At 38.2% G+C, this 25,242-nt stretch overlaps 1 long non-coding RNA gene across 1 annotated transcript in view; it reads left to right on the plus strand.

Annotated features, from left to right (window-relative positions):
* Window positions 1-18,881, plus strand: part of LOC144318023 (uncharacterized) — an 83,300-nt gene extending 64,419 nt beyond the window's left edge. The window contains exon 3 of the long non-coding RNA XR_013383887.1: window positions 18,628-18,881. This is a non-coding gene — a long non-coding RNA (uncharacterized LOC144318023). The remainder of the gene's footprint in view (window positions 1-18,627) is intronic.
* Window positions 18,882-25,242: the final 6,361 nt, after the last annotated feature.

Consider the following 25,242-nt stretch of genomic DNA (forward strand, 5'->3'; position numbering starts at 1 on the left):
GTCATCCGGATTTATTAGGGTTTTATTGTCTAACAAATTACTACACACTTAGCGGCCTAAAAAGATATCTATTTGCTTAGAGTTCTATCATCAGTAATTTGTTACAATGTTACTCTCTTCTCTGCTTAGGGTCCTATAATGCCCAAATCAATGTGTTAGCCTGACAAAGTTTTCATCTCAAAACACTGAAAAAGGATACACCTACCAAGATTATTCAGGTTTTTTGGCCAAACTAAGTTTCGGTGGTTTTAGGATTAAGGTTCCTGTTTCCTTGTGGGCTATCAGCCACTGAAAATCACTTACATGCCTTGCTGCGTGGCCCCCTCCATCTGAAAGCCAACAACAGCTCTTTGCATCTTTTTCCTGCTTTGGATCTCTGACTTACTGGTCTGGGAGCAGGGAGGGAAAACTCTCTGCTTTTAAAAGGCTGACGTGACTCTCTTGGGCCCACCCTAATTTAAGGCCAACTGCACCATATAGTAATGAATTGTAGGGGTAAAATTCATCAGATTCGTAGTCCCAGGGACTGTTTAGGGGATGAAGAAGAGGCAGGCAGGAGATTTGGGGCCATCTTAGAATTCTACCTACCGTACTGGACATCTGCCCAAGTCTTCTTTAGCAAAAGCAGAGCAAGTAATCTTGACTATATGATAAATTACTAACTACTCGATAGGGAAGGTAGTAGTTTCCCTCTACTCTGTTCTGTTCTACCCCCTTGGGATACTATATTCTTCATTAGTGCTGCCTCTAAGAGTAGTGGTAAATTGGAGCATATTCAGAGAAGGGGACTCTTCTTGAAACTGTGGCAAGAAGAGATGTCTAAAGGACTAAGATTTTTAGCAAGCAGGAGAGATGTCATAGAGAAAAAAATGAATTCTTGTTTTGATTTAAAATATTCGGAATATTGCCACAAGGTCGATATTCATTGTGTATCTTTAAGATATGTAGTAACAATGAATAGGTGAAGGCATTAAGAAGTTCAATGTATGGAAGAACTTCCTGGGAAAAAAGGCGCAATTTCCTGGAAAACCTCTGAGTGTCCATACTACGGAGGGTGCCTGGCTGCTTTATTCGAGGCTTTAGGATACAAATACATAGGTATTAAAAAAGAAAAATAGATTTATGATCAAATTTGGGTAGATTAAGCAAATAACCTACATTACTGTAGATTAAGCAAATTAACAATGTTTGCCTCCCACTTTAGGATTTCCCAAAAACTTTATTATGGTCTGAGATTCTCTAATTGGGAGGGTCTATCATACAACATTCCCTAGACTAACAGAACACCAAACTTCTTCTTTTTTTTTTTTTTTTTTTCATTGAGACACTCCCAGGACTAGAATTTTACAAACTTTACTTGGTGAACTTCCGTGTTTTTAGAGAATTCATGAATCAAAGATAGTTTGACACAACCACTGCAGTCTCTTCCATGATTTTATGACACATCCAAGTACTTTCCTAGCACTGGATCATCTTTACTGTATAAGCTGAACCTATGAACAGCAGCCATAGAAAAAAGAAAGGAGACTATTTGAATGCCTATGGGACTTAAATGGGTTATACATATTCTCATAGAAATCAATTGGAGAATAGTGCTTGGAACCTTGCCTCCTCAAAGCCTTCACTGTAAGTAATTGAATGAAAGATTGCCTGCATAAAATAAATTGCAAAATGCCAGTCCCAAATTCAACAAAAATTATTAACAATCAAGGTGGAGAATAAGAAAGTATTGTGATCTGTTTCTCTCAGTAAATAATTCAGGAAAAAAACTCAATCTTTCTGATTTGTAAGTGGTTGGAAGCTAATGCACTTTATCATTTGAGACACTGCATCTTTGTGGTCTTGACTGCTGTGTTGAGAAAGTTTCATTGCTATAAAAATGTTAGAGGTTTTGACCACTGTTTGTCTCAATACTACTCAACAAGTCCACTTTTCTTCTTTGTGGCACTGTGGCCAAATGAAACTAAAACTATCAGTATCTGGTTAAATATTTTTCATAGTGAATCCTCTGAGATTCATTTTAGAAAACCCTGTAATCCAATAAATTCAGTAGGCTTTGTCATTTTAGGATTTTTGTAAAATTCTTGAGGACAAAATATATCTGACCCTTCCCATCCCAGTACACCAAAAGTAGACAAGAGTAGAAAGAAAATTCCAAAGGAATCTTTTCTAAAAGAATCCCACAATTGCTGAGCTAAAAAGAGGTGGTGTAGGCACTTATTTCTAGGTTTGCAGGTAAAAAAAAAAAAAATGAGGACCAAAGAGATAGCAATGATATGCCTGGAGCCCAGCCTTTCTCTTAGTCCAGTTCTTTTGTATTAGATTTTATTTTTTTATTATGCTGTTCTACAGCCTTTATTATCTTGTGTGTGTGTCAGATATTGTACCATAAATGTAATGAATTTATCTTGCAATACTCTGTATCATCCTTTTCTTTATAGTCAAATGTCTAAGATAGACATATTTAGTTAAAGTGTCATTACTGGTAGCAAATCTAGGATTCTGCATAAATATGTTCCCCTTATTTATGACTCTTTGCTGATTTTGAATTTTTCTACAACTTTCAATATGATAATTTATGGAAAATTCATTATCTTAAAAGATTAATTTCAGATCAATTTTCAACAGAAAAGTACTCAAATAATTCTAAGTCTCTTATATATTTATTTGAATACTGTGGAAATCTATCACTGCAGAATTTCCTATCATATCCAGCATAGTAACAAGGCCATCAACCCATTAATTTTAGTGAAGAAACAATTTCCCTTTTAATCTGGGTCTGTCTTTTGGGTAGCATCAATATCTGTAATTCAGGTTTCTAATTTTGAGATGATAAAGTTTCATATTCTTCCTGTTAATTATTGCAAGTTTGGGAAAGGACCTGAAAAAAAAGGGGGGGGGGAGGAGAGGAGAGAGATTTTAATAAGAAAGTCCTAAATGGAACTTAATTTAAAAAAAGAACTTGCCACCAATATGATATCCTTAAATATAGAACATTTCAATTAATCCAAAGACAGGTAATATCTATGTAAAAATTTTATATTAACCCACCAATGTCCTTCAGCCCGTGCTGAGAAGCACCAACTCTCAGGCTGGGGATATAGCTTAGCCTCCCAGGTCCACTCAATTCTTGGCCTATAGGCTGAGATTGCCACCAAGGGAGCCAATTAGTGCCAAATATGTTGGTGGTTTTTTGATGTAGGAAAATCTCCCCTAAGAACTGGACTGAGATGAGCCATCAAATGATAGTGATTTTCAGTCACTAATGATCTGGGATTTAAATAGAGACTTTTAATTGGGTTACCAAGCAACCTGCAAATATTTTGGTGATACCTGCTGAGTCAATTGGGTAGTTTGTAACCCACTCTCCTCTGATTATGTTATCTTTGATATGAGTACATTACATATGATAAATGATCAGCATGGGTTTTTTCCTTTGTCATTACCCAAGAAAAGACATCATTGAGTCTTCTGTTCATTCCCCATTATGTTTCCATATGTCCAAAAGAGGGTGAGCAGAGTAAAGCATGGCTATAGGGAATATAGAGAAAAAGTATTTATTAAGCTCTCTTCTTATGCCCTGGGCTTCTTCTAAGTGGAATAAGACCTCGTTGAAATCAGAAAGGTTACAAGGGATTGTTTGGGAAATCATAATTCCCCTTAATTAACAAAACCAGACTTTTGTGTTTGTTTCTTACATCAATTTTTAAAACACAAAAAGTGAAATGTTAAGGATATTATTATGGTTTTTGTTCCACTGGAGAGTTATTTTCAAAGAAAACTTCTAGAGAAAAATAAATTCTGTTTTTCATTGTTTCCAGATGCCTCTGCCAGTGCCTGTGGTCAAATATATTAACTTTTTTCTAACTGCTACCGTCATTTACTTCAGTCCTTCTTGCTCAACTGCCCCGCATGGGTCTCCCTCAGTTTGGTTCCTTAAACTACATCCTTTTGGGATTTGGCCCCGTTTTGGGATTGGCATTGCTTTTCCCAGTGCTGCGGCTGTTCTATCCCTGTGGCTTTTAGGTAACATTTCACATTGCCTTTCAACTTCCACTTCTCTGGTACGTGGTGGGCTCTTCAGAAAGGCTGTTTTCTCCCTTTGACATGTGTGTGGTGTAACTCCCCCACTGTAGATGAAGCAGTGGCCAGACCTTTGCTTCTCCCAGCTTTTCTTCCACAACCAGCTTTGCCTTTCTATCGGTCGCTTATTTAAACTCTTTTTGAGGAGGTATTCCAATGAGAATGTGTGCTCTGCTTGCCTGGCTTGATGTTTCTTTGAGCACCTTTTCCTCTCCCTTTGAGAACTTGTCCACACAAGAAATAACATCAAGAGACCTCACTTTTCCATTCCTACTTCTATTCCCAATGCAAGCAATTGAGCAAATGATAACATAAATCCTGGTGCCATTTCAAAGATCACATTAAAAGGACCCTTAGAGCTCTCCATTGCAATTTACAAATGAAGAAGCTGAGGAGCCAACATATTAAAAGGCTGACAAATGTTACATAAATAGTGCAAATGGCTAGAAATGAAATCCTGTCTAATCACTCCTAATCAGATGTTTTGTGCAGTACATCATAGCAGCTGTCATTTGATCGCTGATTCCTCATTCAGTTTCATTTGCCACAGGTGGTCAAAGAACAAGTCAAAGTGGCAGGAGATTCTATGTGTTTTATGTGGAATCATTTCATCCATACAATACAAAATAAAGAAAATGTTACTGAAAAGGGAAATTGAAATGGAGAGAATGGGGAGAAAATAATGAGAAACATCTCAGTTATGAGTTGTAGCTCTAAATGCTTATATAAGAGGAAAAAATATTCCACATGATTGGGTCTTGTACACTTGTGAATAAGTGCCCTCCTACCTGCCAAAGTGTCAAAAGTGAAAACACACACACACACACACACACACACACACACACACACACACCTAACAGGAGACTCTGAAAGGAATTTCATACTAAGAAGTATCTTTCTGATTTTTTTTTCCCTCAATTTAACACAGACGCTTGGAAAGATTTCTTGGGAAGTCCCATGTAATTCTCCTTTACAGACTTTACCAAATGTGGTTTTTCATGTTGCATTCCTTAAAAGATCATTTCTGAGTTCATTTTGAGCTGAATGATCAGCTGGGCTCCCATTAAGAGCCTCTGCAAAGACAACTGTTAAATGTAAGGTTGCTGAAGTATGAGATTCGATTTCTGGTTGATTTTTTCGTTTTTATTGTTTTCCCTCTTCTTTCTCATCTCTGACCAGCCTGAAGCGTGATACAGACCAGGCTAGAAACTGAGCTCACAATAAAACGATATTCTAATTATCCTCCTTTTCGTAAGTTGACAGATGTCAACTAGATTTAAAATGCTTGACTGCTGGGCTTTCTTTCTCTTTTTCCCCTTTTTTCTGCATTGTCATTCCTTGAAGTAGGGTTAAATGCTGACATCTTTTTGTGCTAAACTAGAGAAACTATCAAAGAAATGTATAAATTACAGCTCCAGTTACACTGACATTTAGGATGCTCGTCTACCTCTAATGACAAAATGCATGATTGACCTTGGTTATGTTTTTTGTGAACAGAGTTGTGAATTTTAGTTTGCAAAATCTCGGTTCCATGTGGTTCCTTCTCATTCTTTCAGGTACTTTTACAAGTGGGATATCCTCACTAGTTATTCTTTTTATCTCTTGCATGAATAAATTACAGAGTTCTGCTTCTTATCAAAGAAGACATTCGACTCATCATCGAGAAAACAGAAAATATTTTTTTGATCATAAATTATTCCTAAAGAAAATCTTGGATGAGTTGGACACTCTTTGTGGTGTATGTATATGTGTATGTGAGAGAAAAAAAGAATGTATCTGCTTGATGGCATTAGTTCTAAATAGTCATAGACAAAAATTTCAGATTGTCATTGTATCTGTCAGTCCTTAAAATAAACTAGCTTAAAACAAACAAAGGAACAAGCCAGCAAGCAACCACCAATAATACCCTTTCCGACTCCTTGACCAACAACTGTGAATGACAAAATATGCCTGGCTCGTCTGCTATAGTATTTTCTTCCTGCTTATTGGCAGAGAATGTGATTTCGTCGTAGAAGGTTGGAAAATGACCCCTTGTAATGATGGAATTTACATAAATAAATGCTGATAGCACAAAACAGATAATATGCTGTGGGTATCATCACAATAAGTTGTTTCCTACTGACACTGAGTGTAAGTTGGAAGCACACAATTATGCAAATCAAACTAATGCCAGTTGCTCATTACTGTCATGGTGGTAAAGGCAAAAACATACCCTCCATAGACAGCTCGACGCTGGGCCACAAGCCAAAATGTTTGGTTTTGCTGACATAGTAACTGAGTCAACAAAAATACGATATAATAGTAATATATCAGAGGAATCCACATCAGGGCAGACCTGAAGCTTAATGGACTGTGAATCCTATATCTGTACAGAGAGTCCTTTCACTGGTATTGACCCATAATACGTTCGCTTCCACATTTGCCGATCCTATAGAAATAGATTACAGAAGCATTTTTGGGGGGACCTGAAATGTCTGCAAGACATTCTATTAGCTTTTTCTAAAACAGATGATATGACATTTATAAAAACTTAAATAATGCCATCTATCCTATGCTTAAATACTTCCCAGAATATTTCAGAGTACCTGCTGCTATTTGATCTAGGTTTGTCCTGACTTCTCATTATGGCGCTGGAGATGTTTTCAAACAATAGAATATTCATTTGACACAGAAATAGCTTTTCTATTTTCCAAAAAATAGAATTGTTGTTACCAGGAGAATATCTAACCCTAGAGAATAGCTAATGAATCTGTTTCTCACACAGGCAAACCCAAGAATAAATGTGGCCCTGGTGTAAGAGGTCAGTGAAGCAACAGCTTCAGACCTACCAATTTAATCCATCTCTCTTCTGAGTGACAGCATAATATATGTGGTAGACGGATACCATGAATAGCCTAGAAGCTTCACCAACGTGGTATCCAAGCCCTTTGTCATGAGACCTTGCAGTTCTTCCAATCAAGAAGTGGATGTATTTCCTTGCCACTTGGTTCTGAGTTTAGTCATGGGACTTGCTTGGCCATTGAGGTGTAAGCACTTGTACCAGAAGCAAAGGAGGCATGGAAAAGCATTTGTATTTACCACTGTCTGGGAAGAATATTGCTGGTTCTATTTGCTGGAAGGCAGGAAACACATGGAGGCCAGTGGAGTTGTCCTATCAGGGCCAGCCTAGATCAGCCAATAATCAGCTAACCTGCAAGCCTCTGAATGAGCTCAGGTCAGAACTACCTAGCGAAGCCCAATCTAAATTGTGGGTTCACAAGCTAATAGATGCTTAATATTTCAAGTCCTTGAATTTTGTACTATATATTTGGCACGTATTGTACTAATGTATGACTGATGGGTTTTCACAAAGTTTTACAAGATTAAAAAAAGCTGCAAGAGATGGAGCACCTGGGTGGTACAGTTAGTTAAGTGTCCGCCTCTTGGTGTCAGCTGAGGTCATGATCTCAGGGTCATGAGATCGAACCCCAAGTCAGGCTCTGCACTGGGTGTGGAGTCTGCTTTAAGAATCTCTCTCCCTCTGCCCCTCACCCTACTCTCTCTCTCTCTCTCTCTGTCTCTCTCTCTCTCTCAAATAAATAAATAAATATTTTTTTATAAAAAATGCAAGTGAAATATACTCCATAAATAATGAAAAAGAGATTGAGTCAACAGATTTAAAATACAAACATAGGAAAATGCAAATCAATACCACAATGAGATACCACTTTATACACACTAGAATAACTATAATCAGACAGACAATAACAAACATTAGCTGGGATGTAGAGAACTGGAGCTCTCATGCATTGTTAGTAGGAATGTAAAATAGCGCAGCCACTTTGAAAAACAGTTTAGCAGTTCATTGAGATGTTAGTCATACCAACTCCACTCCTAAATATATATTCAAGAGAAAAGAAAACCTAGGTCCATGCAAAAACTTGTACACAAATGCTCATAATAATATTATACAAATGGCCAAAAAGTGGAAACAATTCAAATGCCCATCAATTGATGAATGAATAATAAAATTTGGCATATCCATACAATGAAATATTATTCAGCAATAAAAAGAAATGAAATAATGATCTAGAGGTAACCTAGCACTGGAGTAGCAGCAGTGGGTCATGAGGAGTGACAACTAATGAGTACAAGGATTTCTTTTTGGGTGATAAAAGCATAAAATTAGATCATAGAATGTGTGTACAGTTCTGTGAAAATACTAAGACCTATTTGATTGTGAACTTTAATGAGTGATTTTTATGTATATGTAAATTATATCTCAATAAAGCTATTTCATAATATGTGTATATAAAGATTTATCCCATCTCTGACCAAAGCATGACTTAATATTTATCTTAGCCTCTTATTCTATCCCTCTTGAATTCCTGGACCTTGGCCATTCTTCATCTATTTTCAGTGATTGGAAGAGCTATATAGCCAAAATAAAACAAAACTCTTAGGATTGTTTCTCTAGAACTATGCTTATTGACTACATTTAACATGTTTTAAAAATGAAATAATGGAGAATTTTTGATATTCAGTACTAGACACTGATTTTCAAAGAGCTCTAGCTCTGCCTTTTCCTTATTTTCTGTGATACTCACTCATGCTCTGCTTGTTCTTAAAACTGATCTATGGGAAAGAAAGGACACCCATTGTAAGTTTTTAGAGTTTGCATATGAAGGTCAACTTCAGTGTATAAACTATAGGCAAACTGGGCATGCTCAGAGTTGCTCCTGATTTAGTGTCCAGTGCCTCCCTTCAAGCAGTAGGCTTGAGATTGAACTTGCTTTATCTTGTGAGACTGTGTAAATGGACATTCCACAATACTGTCACTTGTCCTGCCCCCATCCCCACATTTTTTTCTTATCCAAGAGCCTGTCTTACTGCCTCTCCTCACCTCCATCATAGCCATACCTTCCTTTAGTCCCTCATTATTTTTTTCTCAATTAGCACTTCTTTCAGACTGGTTCCCTTGCTTCTGGTTTCCCCCTCCCAATTGTCCCCAGAGTGATAGTTGTAAAGGAGCTATTTTGACCATTTCATGCCCCTTAACAAAAAACTTTACTGGCTTCCTTCCACTCCAGATAAAATAAAATTTTCTTAGAGTAATTTGTAAGGCCTTTAATGGTCAGACAATCTCATGAGATCTTGCCAGCCCTCCCCTCTGACATAGTAACTACTTACTCATTATGTTCTCCCCTAATGCTTTTTAAGTAAGTGCTCCCTTGTCTTTGTGGGTGGTGGGGAAGGGGTAGAAATTGAAATTGAAAATGAAAATAGGTAAATATCCTGGGGAACGAAGTGACGAGGGCCTGCTTACAGCAGCTGTGACAAAAGACTGGACTGAGACTTTGTGAGAAAGTTTTTGACCCTCAGAATGATAAACCAAGCAAGGGGTGGACTTGCTTTGTGAAGGGACAGTTCATGAACAAGAGTCTTTCAGGACCTGGACAGTGAAAGGAGCCTGGGCAGACACTTCCCACAGCCGTGGGCAGCATTTTACAGCAAGATGTACACAGTTCTTTGCCTTTATTTAAAAAAGTTTTATACAGAAGAAAAAAGAGACCGTGTCTTCACTTGAAGAGCTCTTTATCAAGAATTTGGGTGTGGGGAGGGAAGAATGGGTTGTTGAAGGGTGATTTGAAATTTTCTGCAGTATTAAGCTGGTGCTTAATAAGTAATAATAAAGAAATTTCTAAAATTCAAAAAAAAATATCCTGGGGGAGGTGCAAAATGGAGACTTGCTGTTACCTGAGTATAAAGTTTCAACCATGCAAAATGAAAAAGTCCTAGGGATCTACTGTTCAACACTGTGCTTGTAGTTAACTATTCCGAACTGTATGCTAAAAAATTTGCTAAGAGGGTGGATATCATAATACACATCTTTTACCACAATAAAAAATATAGATAAGTATATCCATATGTATATAGATACAATATATCTTTATTGATCTCTCTTCACCTGATAACCCTTGCTCATCTTCCAGAAATTCCTTGAGTGCTGCTTCTGTCAAGAGGTCTCTCCTAAAGCCATCTGAGCTAAGTACCTCTCCTCATCCAGTTGTTAGCAGCAATGTGTGTTGTGATGTCTAGTTTTTTTTTTCCAAATTCAGTCCTTAGCAGACCATTATCAGTCTATGCAATGTCTTTCTTTTTTTCCCTGTTATTCATTTATTTATTCATTTATTTATTCTCTTCTCCCCATTTCTTCCTGCTACTTCACCCATAGAATATAATGTGTTCTTTGGATCCATAAATGTGAATGGATTCTTGGTTTATAGGTTAAGTCCTTCTGAATGACATGTCTTTCCTAACCCAAACATCTTTCATAGTGAAACACAGTAAGGGATACACAGTAAGAACTCAGTAAATGTTTATGAAATCTACTCATGAGACAGTAAATTAATGAGGTAAAAGGTGTACATTTTAATTGCCCTTCTAGTGACCTTTGGTGGACTTTTCAGGTTTCATATCTCTGGTCAGGAATCTAACCATGAGTACTTGCAATAAAAGCTGAAATCTTAAAATATGAAACCATTGAATCTTAGCCTCTTTTGCTACCCATTTCTTCCATTTCTGAGATGTTGCTTAAATACTCTCTCCCTACAATGCTAGTGGCTATTGTAGACCATCGTGTGGACAGTGGCTAAAGTGTTTAGTAGATTTCTACTTCTTTCTCATAATGGTTGCTGATTCATAGCTAAAGTGATCAACCTCAGAGGGAACTGAGGTTTCCAACCAAACCAAAGCCACTTTTGTCATTCCCATTACCCACTAGAGGACTACAAAGATTCCTTCCTTGACTTTGAACCATTGCTTGGTTTTACAGTTCACTTGCCTGTGGTTTAAAAACTGAGCATGTCAGCACTACTTTTTACTGCCTCAGTGTAGCAGCAAATGTGTTTTGTTCTTTCCTTTCAAAAGTGAAGATTGTATTTTAAAATCACTCTCTCCCCCAGGGAACCACTCATTCCTAATTCCCTGACAGGCCATGAGGACCTCAAAATTAAGAAAGATGTCAAGAAATGTGAGTTTGTACAGAAAGGACTAGAAAACCACCCAGACACTAAACGACTCAGTTACGTGCCTGGCTTTTGTTGGGAGAAATGTGTGTCTGAATTTTGAGGCTCATAATAGACATGTGCAGCTAACTGACTTTTATCTTGCCTCTGTCATATTGATCTATCAGTGAATCTATAATAGAAGATGGGAGCCTGGAACAGTAAAAAGTAATAACCATTGAGATGGATAGCCCGAGCAAAAATGTAGTTTCATGGGGACACTTAGTGTAAAGAACTGTAGATTCATGTCAAGGGGGCATAAGTATCCCCTTCAAAGCCAACTGTTAAAAACACCTAGTGCACAGATGACCTGCCTCAGAATATGATATGTTTCTGTATTGATTTTCAGAGTTTCAAAACAACAGGAAATAGCCAAGTGAAAGTTTCTTTGCAGAGCACTAAAAGTAATTTACCTTCTTCCTTTGATTTCAGCTTTAGATTTTGTTTTATGGTTCAAAGTACAAGTGCTTATTTTAAAAAATTCATTTCTAACTTATGGTAGGAAGCAGCACTGAAGACCAAGGCAGCATGGAGTAAGAAATGAGCTACAGAATGAAATAAAACAAGCACCTCAAATTGCATTAATGGAGATAGTGGCAAGTTGTTACATGATGAACGTTGTCATCCAAGCACAGGCCCATTTATGGAGAGCAGGACTTTACCATTATCAGGAGTATTCTGAAGAAGAGAATGAAGACATCTAAAATGATCAATACTGAGACTTTGAAGTCATCTGGGAGTGACTTCTGCCATTCCATCTTTTGTGTGTCTCTTTGCATGAAAACATTGGCATATTTTTAAATAAAGGCTGTCTAGAAGAGAAAAAAACAATTTACTTTTCAGTGCAAATTGATGCCACTTGCATGTTTTTAATGTACAGCAAACACTAAACATGGTGTAATATGACCAAGTTAAAATTCCAAGACAGGAATCTCTTTTTTCCAAAGATCAAATACTTTGTAATCACATGTATTTGCTGCATGCAGGGTATGGAGACGCAGGAAAATAAACTTCAGATGATTCACTGCCCAAGTTTGATATTTATTCCTACTGTTTTCTTCACGTTTGGCTTTGGGAAGTTGTATCAGTCAGAGTTCTGGCAAGAAACAGATGGCACACTCAAAGGAAGTGATTAAAGAGAGTTTTAATGAAGACGCAAAGGGTGAGCAATATTGAGGGAAACCAAATGAGGAGGGTAAAGTAGGCATTCCTAAGCCTCTCCACCACCACCAGGGCTGAAGTAACAAGAAGAGGTATCTTTAGATTAGAGTGTGAGGCTGTGTCTGATGAGAGGGTCTCACGACAGGAGCTATGGCCCAGGGAAGAGCCACTCAGACACTGCCAACCCATGAACCAATGAGAGGAAGCCAAGGGAACAAACACCCTAGTGTTTCCTTCCTCTTGTCCACTTTGTGACCAGGGCCTCCCATTGGCTGAGCCTCACTGAGAGCCAGAGGAAAAGAAGCTTTGCTTCACATTGCCTTCAGATTAGTTCTTGGAATATAGGACAAGGGGAGAAACCTGGAGAATGATTTGGAGGGGCAGATGCAAAATACCCCATTGCAGGGCATAGAGTCATATTTTTAGACAGATGCTCTGTGCTTCTAGAGAAGGCAATACAATTGCAGTTTTTCAGCTGCTGTAGAACTAGAAAATGCCAGCCTTTTATGGTACATACAACATATCCTGACCAAATTTAAAAGGATAGTTGGCTTTGGGAGTTATGAATATGAAATAAGAATATAAGCATGTAAGGGGCCCCTGGGTGGCTCAGTTGGTTAAGGGTTTGCCTTTGGTTCAGGTCATTATCTCCGGGTCCTGGGATCGAGTCCTGCATCAGGCTCCCTGCTCAATGGGGAGATTACTCTCCCTCTCCCTCTGCCTGCCACTTTGCCTACTTGTGCTCTCTCTCTTTCTCTGTGAAATAAATAAATAACATCTTTTAAAAAAGAATATAAACTGTTAAGAAATTGAGAAATAGAAGTTAAACAAAATTAAGCAAAGGAGTACAAAAGAGATGGGAATCTGTTAACCTCTGCCTTCTACTTCTTAACAAATACAACAATATAGCAAGTACAAATACTGCAATAATGTTCCCAGGAGCCATGGGAATGACTAACCTCTTCTTCACCTCCCCTTACTGCTCCCATTATAAAAAACAAAAACAAAAACAGAAAAACCCAACTTTCTAATTCAGATTATTTCTTCCAGTTTACAAGAAAAACAGGAAACATGGATTATTCTTTAGAGATTAAATCATAGATTATATTTTTAAATAATGGGTTGTAATCATTAAGGGAGAAATTATTAATGTCCTATGTTTGCCAGAAAAAGGTTAAAATGCATGTGAACTCTAGGCTATTCTTTCTAAATCACACCCTTGTAAGGAGTCCATTTACTATAAATATTTCAATCTGTTAAATTTTAGATATGAGCTAGATTATTTTTGTGTATGTATTTTTTTTCATTCTCAAATATTTTCATTGCACCTGCTGCAATCAAATGGCCTGGATTGGAAGATTAGAATAACACAGAGTCTCTCTTGAAATATACAATTTTATCTATTCTCATTAGGAAAGTAACATTCTGGACCAGAAAATTTACATTTTATACAGAATCCAGGTCCTATGTTACACACATTGGTTGTGTTTCAAAGGACACATGTTAACAGCTCCTTCCTTATATAGATAAATTACCTATCTATCCATTATCCACCTATCTATGAATCTAAATTTATAATTATTCAAGTGCAAAAGGTAGGCTACTTGCAATTCTGTCTACAAATTGCCAATCAGTGGAGAAATGTTTACAGCTTCTAAGTCCATTAGGATGGTGGGTTCTCACCTCAGATAAAATGATAACTATATGCTGTCCAGGTGTGCTTTGCTTTCTTTCTTTGCTTGTACTCTTTCTCATCAAAGACTTTTTAAAGCTGAAATATTTCACAAACAGCTTCTAATGGTTTGAATTGTTCCTTTTTTTTTTTAAGTACAGATAACGGGAAGTAAAAATATAGCTAAAGGCTTATTTCAAAGTATGTTGACATTTCTGTTCCATTAGAACAGGATTGTAATGTGTATCCACATGTTAGCTGTAAAAAAAAAGTACCATCTCTTGAGTGGTAAAAATATATGTGAAGTGCTCATTCCAGACATATGACTATACACATGTACACACACACAGGCACACTCATGCACATTCATATGTGCGCCCACACACATGTGCACATGCTGGGCTGGGAGGGGACTGTGATGAGAAAGGATAAGATTTGAAATCAGAAAATCTGCATTCAGATCCTGACTCCTTCCTGATTATGATCCTAAACCTCTCCTATCCCTACTCCACCAACTCCTTCTCTAGTCAGTCCCCCGAATCCTGTGTTCTCATCCATAACTTATATAGGTTCCTGAATTCTCTTTGTGACCATCTGCTATTACTCATTTGCTTCCTGAATATTGTTGCCCTAACCTCACCTGTCTTTTGATTTAGTTAACTTATCCCTCCTTTTAAGATCCAGCTTAATCTTGACTCTCTCCAGGATTCCTTCCTGAATTCCTGCAACCTGAATCAGGTGACCCCCTCCTCTAGCCGCCATACATACCACAGTGCTTATCCTATTGTCTTGTGGTTTTTCTCTTGCCTTGACCATCTTCACAGGATCAAAACTCCCTAGAGCATTTGGGCAGCATCTTGTTTGTCTTTGTATTTCTAATATCTTAAAATAAGGGGCACATAGTAGTTGAATGCCAATGAGAGTTTGGTGAATGAATGGATCCTGAGCTCAACTCAGTTTAACCCTTGACTCTGAGTCTCACCAAATTTGGGGACACTATCATTCTATAAATAAATGAGGGAAAATAAAACTCCAAGTGTTTCGGGAACATTCCAGTTATACAATAGAAAGCATGGAGCAGAAATTGAATGCCTGGCTGTCTGACTCCAAAGACTGTGCTTTTTTCTACTGTGCCATGTTCCCTCTCTAGGTAACTCCCCAAGCCTGTCTCTCAAAGAAATGGGGCAAAGAGAACTGTGTATGCCACAGGGTTGATAAAAGGAACAAAGGAAATCATGTCAGTTAATGTGGAACGGAGTAACAGAAAAGTCTACTACTTTTATGGTTAGGGAGAAAAATAACTTTAAATAACACAAGAATAAGTGAACTCTAAGGGATTACCGAGCCATGCTACCTTCTCCCGCCCCACACTGAAGGTTTTCTTTAGAACCAGCCAAGCTCTATCCAGTCACCTTAAATTAGTCTCCCTTAGCATGTATAATAAGCACAGTTACACTCCTAGGGTTTCTCTACACCAACATTGACAAGAAAATGTATAGTAGCAGTGGCATAATGGAAAGAGTACGAGGCTCAGGAAGGCTGCTCATTCTATTAGTCTGCAAAATGCCATCAGCCTACAGTTTAAAGAGAGAAAGACACAGGGAGAGTAAAGTTCAATTGCCCTCTAATTAGCCCTAATTAGCAGATTGAAAGCTGTTTGTATATAACAAAAGACACCTATTTTTGTGGTTCAGCAACTAAAATGAATAGTCCAAATGGATAGTAGCTACTAGAGTAGAAAGCAATTTGGAAACAAGTACATACAATTTCAATACTGTTTTATAGGACGGATAACTAGTTTGGAAAAGTTGGGTTTTTTTCTTCCAATTGAATAATAAAAAAGAAGAGTTGAACAAATATGAATTACTCTATAGCTATCTAAAGGTAACAAAAATCCAAGACAATCTATAGAAATTAGCACAACCAAGAGTTTTGCAAAAACAACTTATGAATCGATTGTGCTTTCCAAATCTCCTTTGAAATGAAGTATTTTGGAAACCCAAAATGTATTACTTCATAAGAGTAATGTCACATCTAGTGACAGTTTAATTTCTAATGGCTCTGTCTTGAGTCTAAAAGCAGTTTTCCAACAAGGATACTTTGCGAACTTTCAATGATTCCCAAAATGGGGCATGTCAGAAGCAAGTTTCTCTGGGTGCTGAAGTCAGGGTATCCTCTTCCTTCTTCCTTCCCCTAGTCTCATGTCTGTAAATGACAGGAACAAAATAGAATTTTCAGGGACAAGGGCTTGGCATGAAGGCAGAAACTCGGGATGGGGCTCCAAAGTAGAGATAAGTAGAATTGAGTGGGGAGCCCTGAGCAACGGAAGCTCACGGTAGAGCCACCAGTGCTTTTCACCTGGTTCTCAGTCACTTTCTATCTCTTATAACCAAATTCCCAGCCAGCTAAGATGGGCTGGCCTTGAATATCACTTTCGCTACTAAATTCCTTCTTTCTTAACCGGCATTTTGTGGTTGAACAGATGAATCCCAGATGTGAGAAGAATAGTTCACATTCACAGTGAATGAAGTCCTGGCTCATTAAGGGAAAGATACTATTCCTCCCTGGCTCAGAATACTGAGATAGCATTTCCTGGAATTGAGAGGGAATTGGGAACTTTAACAAAAGCCATAAGGAAAACTTCCTGGGTCACCAAGAAAGTCATAATAAGAGAATATCATTTAATGTCTTGTCCAGTTCCAAGTGTTTCCTTGAGGATTATTTCCTCGGTGTTTCAAGACTTACTTACACTAGTGTTCACACCCACATCCTCTCTTATCTAGTTTGAAAAGGCTGGCACAGAAAAAGCAGTAGCAGAACCTCCATCTTCATTGAGTGTTGGACTGAGAGAGAGTAAGGACTAAGAGGAAGACATGATGAGTGCGTGCCTAACATTCACTCAGGACGTGGTTATAGTCCTCAAGGGGCAGAAGATTAACCCTGAAGTTACTTGAAGAAGAAACTGCCACCATATGCTGCAGCCATTATCAACTTTGTAAAGGCTGAGAATGGTCTGAGCTTGTTCCTCCAATTATAAACAACTCATTCACAGTTCAAGAAATCTCAAGAGCTTGCTCGCTGCTCTATTGCCGCTCACACAGCCAGTCTTGCTCAGAGCATTGCTGCAAGTGCTGAGTCCTCCCGTGGCAAAGAGAACGCCTCCCATGGAATGTCTTGGCAGGGGTGGGGGAGAAAGGACTCTTCTGCTTGGCCTCATGTTTCTTAATAAAATTCAATTATTTAAAACAAGAAGAGGGTTGACCCAAGAAGACAGAAAAAAGAGGAACCCCATCCCTGCAAATGACACATTTTTCACTGGCCATCAAGATTCATTTTGATTCCCCAACTTTCAGGAATGCAGACTCTCTCATCAAATAGCCACGCTGCCCAATGAGAGTAAACAGTGAACTCTCCAGTGGCAGAGCATGCCCTGAGATGAAAATGTGTGAGGGAAGGAATTTATATGCGAGGCGTAACCTGACTGACTGCTAACAGAAGATTCCCAAATAAAAGTCTGGTGAACTAATTATTTTCTTCATAATTAAAAGCAAATGCTTTAAAAATATTTTATAAGACTTATTACTATCTCTTTTCTGTATGCTTAAGTCCATTGTCTCATTCATATCCTATTTGTTTATTTAAAGGAATTTTGTTGGGAAGGCACTGCCAGAAAGATCTGACCTATGACCAGAGTCATACATTCCAATATAAGTATTAATTCTGCTGACAGTCTGAAACACAAGAACATTTGTGACCCTAATTGTTGGGACAGGTAATGTCCAATATCACAGAGGAAGAGCTGAATGAGACTAGAGATTTGAGAGAAAGTGATCAAGCCACAGATGGGTCTATCCCTGCAAATTTTTTCTGCGCTTTATGTGAATACATCTGGGTTTCTGAGTTAACCATACAATGACTTGTTTTAATATTCCTTGTCACTCATGTAGTCCTGATCATGAGTTTACTTTTTTTCCTACTTTAGAATCTATTGGATTGCTATGAAAGAAAACTCTGATGCTTGGAACAACAATAACAGAAACCAAAATTTTATGCTTTGTTCTTTTATAGGCCTCTTCAAGCCCTGGGAACAGGTGCTTTAAATTAGGCTGCTGAAGGCCAGCAGGGCCTGGCTTTATTATACTTTGGTAAATAACAGTCACTGTTGTCATCGGAGTTTTCTACACTTCCAGAAAATGTCACTAGCCACATGTCAGCAGGGTTCTTTGTCTAATTTCTACAGCTAAGGTGGCAAGAAGGTTATTAGAAGTAATAGCAAATTTAAAGTTTTATTAGCAGTAAACTGCAAAAGCTAATGGTGATGCCAACACTAGATAAAATCATTGTCACAGTTAATTCTGAACTCCTTATTTCAAGCTTAATAATAGGAAACTCAATGGAAAGGATATTACACGCCCCATATCACTCATGAGTGCCGCAGGCCTGAGTAACTTGTTATTTTGCTCATGAGTGAAATAAAATGCAGATTATACTGCCTGCTATCAGGGGCATTGTTTTAATTGAGGGTGTATGCATGGTGATGAGGGGGGCTCCGAGTAGGTTCTCATTTTTGTAAATGTTATAAGAATGCTCTGCTTGTTTATAACTGACTTGGCACGTCACCTTCCTATTCCGTGGGTGTGCGTTTAAAGTTATCTTTTGTTTCAGCTCCGGAAAAATGAAAGCAAGCTGGGGAAAAGGGGAAGAGAGCATTCGGTGTTTCTCACCAGCATTTCGACAAAAGTGCTTCTCCAGCATTCTAGGGCCTTTGTCTCCAGCCCCTCCAGTCTACAGAGGCAAACAATGGAATATTTGTGTTGCTCTGTTTGTCTCATTCCAATCCGGTATGCCAGCACAGAAAAGCCCTTCCACTCTGACATCCACGCCCGGCCAGGAATAAATAATACAAGATGCACTGCGCCATGCTTTACATTTACTAAGAAAATAGGTATTTCCAAGAATCAAGATCACATGGGATTTTGTGTTCTTTTTCTAAAGTATGTTGCTCTTTCCTTTCAAACAAGTTGAAGCGGTTTCTGATCCTGTGCCACAAATCATCCAAATGTGCTGCCTCGTGAGCCGCGTGTGCATGCCTGCTTTAAGGGGCGCCTTCCACCGACTTGACAGGGGCTGTCTGTGATTATGCAGGTCTAACTTGAGGCTGCAGTGTATCGAGATGACTATTTCTAAGCAGGTCCTATTCCCTTTGATTGGAGTTGAAATCCTAAGACATCCACAGCCAAGATCATTTGTGCTTCTCTAAGTTTCAGTATTCTCTTTGAAATATTCGTCTGATGATACGCTCTTATGGACAGAGCTGCCTATAGTTCAATTCCGAGCAATTATCACTCCACAGCAATCTGACTTTATCGAGCAGGGAAGAACCAGGCTGCCTAAGAAAGATTTCACGTAGGTTGAGGACACAGATAGGAACAGGGAAAAGTAGACCAATCTTTGCTTTTGTGTTTAAATTTGTAAAAGATAAAAAATCTGATCTCAAAACCTTAGGAGTTGTGAGTGGCCTACTCATTAGCAGGTGAAATCAGCCTCCAAATTGCAATCTTGATTGGTTCAATAATGCTGTTAAACTTGTCGTAGGATGAGTTTCATTTTCAATAATTTCCTCATTGCTGTTTTTCTGCATCATATTTCAATTTGCAGGCTCTGTCCTTTAAATGGCATTTCCACTTTGCCAAAGCACCAAGCTGTGAATTTATTGAGAAATGTTTGTGTTCACAATAAGAAGATGCCATTGCTAATAAGGCCCATTAGTCTCAGGAAAAATGAAACACTATATTCCTAAATTATAAACAAGCAGTCCTGAATTCCAAAGATTATTATTACCAGGAATGCAAAGTGCAGCACCATGAGAGTTCGTAAATGTGCACAACTTCACAAATTTCACATGGACAATCATCCATACCGTGCTCATCTCCACTTATTTCCCATGCATACACACCATTCTTATGTTTGACAATGAATATGGTATTGTGGCACTGGAAATCCTTTTTTTATTAAAAAAAATAGAAAGGATGTCAGCCAGTTAAACATGATATTAGGATTTTATTCCTTTTTCCTTTTATTTTGCAGTACTGAATTTAAGGGAACCATCAATTCTCCCCAAAAGATAAAACTTTTTAATGAATCGTCATGCCTAATTTTTCATGGATGCCATGATGTCTGACCTGTTTCAATTTAGAGCCCCACAGGACTTGTAGAGATTTTTAATGGTCGTGAGAAATTGTCTCATACCGTGGATTATAGAATTGTCTTCTGTGATAGTCAGCTATCTACACTATTTAAGACAGATTTGGCTCTGGAAGTTTGTTTCATCATTTTTGGGTATTTTCAGTGATTTATTAACACATTGAATTCTGCTGGTAATCTCATGTTAACCTAAGTAGCAAACATTTTAAACTTAAATGATATTTTTAGAGAAATATTTTTTTGACATTTTTTGTGATTGTTTAAATATACTCTTAAAGTCTGAAAGCAGAAGTCTTGATCTTTAAGACACCTTATGCATCTTAACTGCATACAATTTGCTTCAAGGCCAAATCCACATGCAGTCTTCACTATACCATATACCTCATTGAGTTCTTGTATGTGTAATATGCATGCTTCTTCATGTGTGCATATTAGTAACTTTTCCCTAAAATTTAGTTCAACGTGGAGAAACAGCAGTGACAAAATCTGACCAAATATTTGCCACAATAAGGCTTACATTGTAGTAGAGAGATGCCGTACACCATATGGTATGTTGGCAGATGATAGCATTATGGAGAAAAAGCAGGAAAGAAAAAGAAGAGAACCTCTCTAAAAAGGTGACATGTGAGCAAAGGGTACTGAAAGAGTGAGGAAACAAGCCACTCAGCTGGTGGCTGGAAGAGAGTGTTCTACACAGAGCACAAAGCAAATGCAAAAGCCCCCAGACAGGAGCATCTCTGGAGTGTGTGAAGAATAGTGGAGGGGTCAGTGTGAAAAGGCAGAAAGACTGAGGGAGAAAGAGCTGCAGTTGATGAGGTCAGACAGATGGTGATGGTAGGGGAATGTGTGTGTGGAGGTGAGGGCGATCAGGAGCCATTGAGTGGATTTTATCCTGATTCAGGTAGGAAATTATCAAAAGCTTGTGAGTACAAGAGTGACATGATGGGCCTCATGACTTTGGTGCACTCAAGCTACCTTGAGAAAACACTATTGGGAATAAGAAAAGAAATGAAGATGGTAGTTAAGAAGCTATTAAAATAATCCAGATAAGAGATAATACAGGCCTATGTCATCAGTAGAGGTAGAATGAAGAAGTTGGACTCTGGATAGATTTAGAAGTTTGAGTATACAGGATTTGTTGGCAAATTGGATAAAAAATGTGAAAGAAAACAGTCGAGGATACTTCCAAGTTTTTAACCTGAGGAAATGGAAACGGAAGGATAGAGTTGCCATTTATGAAATGGAGAAAAATTGGGGAGAAGCACCATTTAGTGAGGGCAAGTAGGTCCGAAGTTTGGACATTAGCTATATAGGAGGAGAGATTGAGTAACCGATTGTCAGTAGGAGTCTGTATATTAGGCAAATCTTCACTACAGACCTCTTAATCCTTGAGACTCTGAGGTTAGGAGAGCAGATAAGGGAGAGAAGTTCAAGGATGAGGTTCTTGAGCACTTATTATTTAGAGTTCAAGGTGATGAGAAGAATGAAACAAGTGGGCCTAAGAAGGAGTGGTCAGTTAGGAAAGAAAGAATTTGGGAAAGAGCATGGAGTCCTAGAAGACAAATGAAGAAAATCATTTTAAAAATGATGAACACTATGTGCTTATTTCTAAAAAAGAAATCATTTATTCATCCCCAAATAGCATGGCATTTTAACATAATGAATATATTTAAATGTGTTTAAACAAAAATTTTTACTTTGGAATCTAAAGTATCTGAGTTGTACAGTCATTGATTAAAACATGCACAGAACTGAGAGTGAAATCTCCTCTTTATTTAAAATAGTGTCATGAGCATTCAAAAGTGTGTCCTAATTCTTTTGAGATTCCAAAAATCTCTTCTGAAATTCCTTTAATCTTTTTATAGTGTTACGTGTATGTAACATTAATCAAATATAAGCACATATATGTATGTTTGCTTTGGGGCAGTCATGTATATACTTTTTAATATTAGACAGTATAAAAATTCTCCAATTTTAGAATTTCCTATTAACCATTTACTTTATGTTTGTTCTGACTTTTGATTCTGTCAACCTGAAGGTTTCATCTTTGGATTTCCTACTCCTGACACTGTGAAAGTCTGAACTCTGCAATATTTAGGCCACGAGAGACATTTTGTGAGTTGGGCTTTATATACTCCCTATGATTTTACACACCAATTTCGGAGCTGTATCAGTGCCCTTATAACTTGAAATACCACCGGATAGGAGACCATTTTTATTGAAGAAAATGCTTATATTTCATCTGCTTTTGGCTTTAGTGGGGACAAAAGAGTAGGTAGGAAAAGAAAGTAGAACAAAACAATTTGACAACTATCCTGTTAGTTTAATTCCAGATTAAACCCAACTGCGTAATTCAGAACCCAAGTTGAGTCTCAAAGAAGCCTGTTTTTAAGGGGTTCCTGGGCTCTTCCGTTATAGAAGTCCTCTGCTGAACTTCCTCTCCTGGTTTCCTGCGAGCACATTGCCTTTTGGCAGACTGCCTCTTGTTCCAGCTTGAGTCTCTAACTTATTCCAATTATTGGTAGCAGACTTTAAGTGGCAGGATAAGTGCATAAATGAGGAACATAGCACTACAGGGCTCCCAGAACTGCCCATGCCCATCCAGTCCCTCTGTTATTAGCTCCTTTGATTCCTGTACTTCTCCTTTGCTACAGCTACTTTTCAAATACCCCAAGTCCAGGACTCTGAGTCCCAGGGAAGCTCAAATCTTCTATGTTGTTATAGTCCCATTAGCTGGCACTGTATCAGCCACACTTGCATACCTGTTGAAGAAAAGAGTGAGAGATCCAATCTGCCCTGGTAAAAAGTGTCAAAAAATTTTTTGCAGAGGATGACAAGGTTTGAATATACTCCAAGTCACAATCATAATAATTTTTACAACTCTATAAAATTAAACATTACCTGGCAAATAAATTACTGAATGGATCTCATATAGTCTATAAGCAGTAAAATTCACAGTACTGAACAGGAATGAAGTCACCAGATACAAAGTGAACAGATGTGTGAGTAGACAAAGTGTGGAACAGGAAGTAGCTTCATAACAGATTATAAAGTCAGTTGCTGTGGGAAGTGTCAAGTAATTTACACATATTCTGATGAGCCCCAACTTACTCACCTTTACCGTGTTTTTTCCAATAATGGTGACTCACATTTTCTTCATAGCCCGAATGAAAAAGATAGCATAAAATAAGACTCAACCAAGTAAGAGCCTTCCTGCTACTAATAATACATGACAGGGTCAGGGTCCTCACAAGTTCAACAGGCTCCTTTAAAGAAAGTACATCATTAAGGGTATGCCCCTCCAGGTGAACAGGATGTAAGTTTTCCTTGCAGTATGATGTGTTTAGGCTAATAGATGACAGAGCTCCAGAGACTGAAGGGAGACTCAGGGGGGAGGAAAAAAAAAGAGGGAAATGGTGTGATGTGACATATACATAGGTATGAGAATCCCATCTTCTGAAGGTTCTCAGCTTTCTAGTATCTTCCCATCACTGCTTATATGGCCAAAGTTCATAGTAGACTATATTTCAATGGATGCTATGCTAGAGGAGGAAATGGAGGAGAATGAAAGCATTAAAAAGTGAAATGCAGAAAACTTAGATGGATGGATGGAGAGATATAGATGATATAGATATAGGTGATATAGATATAGATAAGAGGCTTAGTCTTTTGATCCATTACATTCTCTTGAATACCTGCCAAGACCATGAGAGGTCAGCATTATGAGCCACACTTACAAATGAGAGCCCAAAGATACTAAATATGCTGACAGAGCCACTAAAGCCTCTATTCCATCAGCCCAATTATCTCTATAAATTTACTTCCTATCACTCTTTTCCACATTCATTCTGCTCCAGCCCCACCAGACACCTGATACTCCTCAAGTGTGTCAGGCAAACTTCCACAGGGTTTTTGTGCTTATAGTTCCACCTGCCTTCATTGTTCATCCACTGAATATCCACATGCTTATTTTCATGCTTAGGTCTCTCCTTAAATATCACCAATTCTTCTGTCTCTCTCTCTCTCTTTCACTCAACTCCTATACCCCATTCCCTACTTGACTTTTCTTTACAACAATTCTCGCCATTTTTCCTATATCACCACTTCTCTCCAAAAAGCCTGGGACAGGACCTTGAATGTAGGCAAGTATTTTTGGAAGTAATAGCAAGACACAGAAGCAGGAAAATGAAAAGAATGAAATGGGAAAGAAAGGAAAGCTGATGTAGCAGCACATTATCAAGTTGCTGACCCCTGTAGATAATTAGGGCTCAGCATCATTAGGAATCCTCTGGGGAGCCTTGTGTAATACACTTCAGAATTACCTACCTGAGTCATATGCTCTTATCTTCATTGTTCAAGGGTCGTCCCATGGAGTTTAGTTAGTTGGTTCCACACAAAATAGCCCTTGGGCAAAGGTTGGAACTAGATGATGCCTGCTTATACCTGCAATCAGTTAGTTGCTGTATCAATGTTGAAATAAAAAGGTTAGATGAGAGGATGTGGGATGAGACATAAGAGGTTTCCAAAAAGGCCACCGCTTGCATCACTCATACCTTTCAGAGAACCTTCACCGTAGTGGCCAGCAGCAATTTCTACAATCAACTCAATATAGAAAAGTTAGTGGAAAAGACTGGAGACCCTTCTGTTGCAACTTGTCCCTGGGCCATAACTGATATTAATTATCTTTTTTCTCCACTCATCCCATTCATTGTTTCCTCCATTCTTACTTGCCATCCCAGTTGGTTCAGACTTACTTGTCTGGAGATAACCCAGACCCTCATCCTCGAGTGGTCAGACTTGTTAATTACTTTATCCCGGTTAGGCCATTGTCTTTATGATGGTCCATTTTCTGTTTTCATGAGGAAAGCTCCAGTGAAGCCCCTGGATTCTAAATATACTTTTTCAGAGCACTATTATGGAGCAGCAGTCATAGCTGTTCATAGTAATCAGGTTCAGTTATCCTCACCAACGTGATCACTTTCTTCTCTTCTTTTGGGACCACTTAAATGAGAAGCCCAAAAAGCATTAGTCATAGTTTCAAGGTTGTAAGGCACTTACTATGCCTCCTAATGAAGT

Source organism: Canis aureus, chromosome 8 (genome assembly GCF_053574225.1).
Source record: "Canis aureus isolate CA01 chromosome 8, VMU_Caureus_v.1.0, whole genome shotgun sequence".
Taxonomy (NCBI): Eukaryota; Metazoa; Chordata; class Mammalia; order Carnivora; family Canidae; genus Canis; species Canis aureus.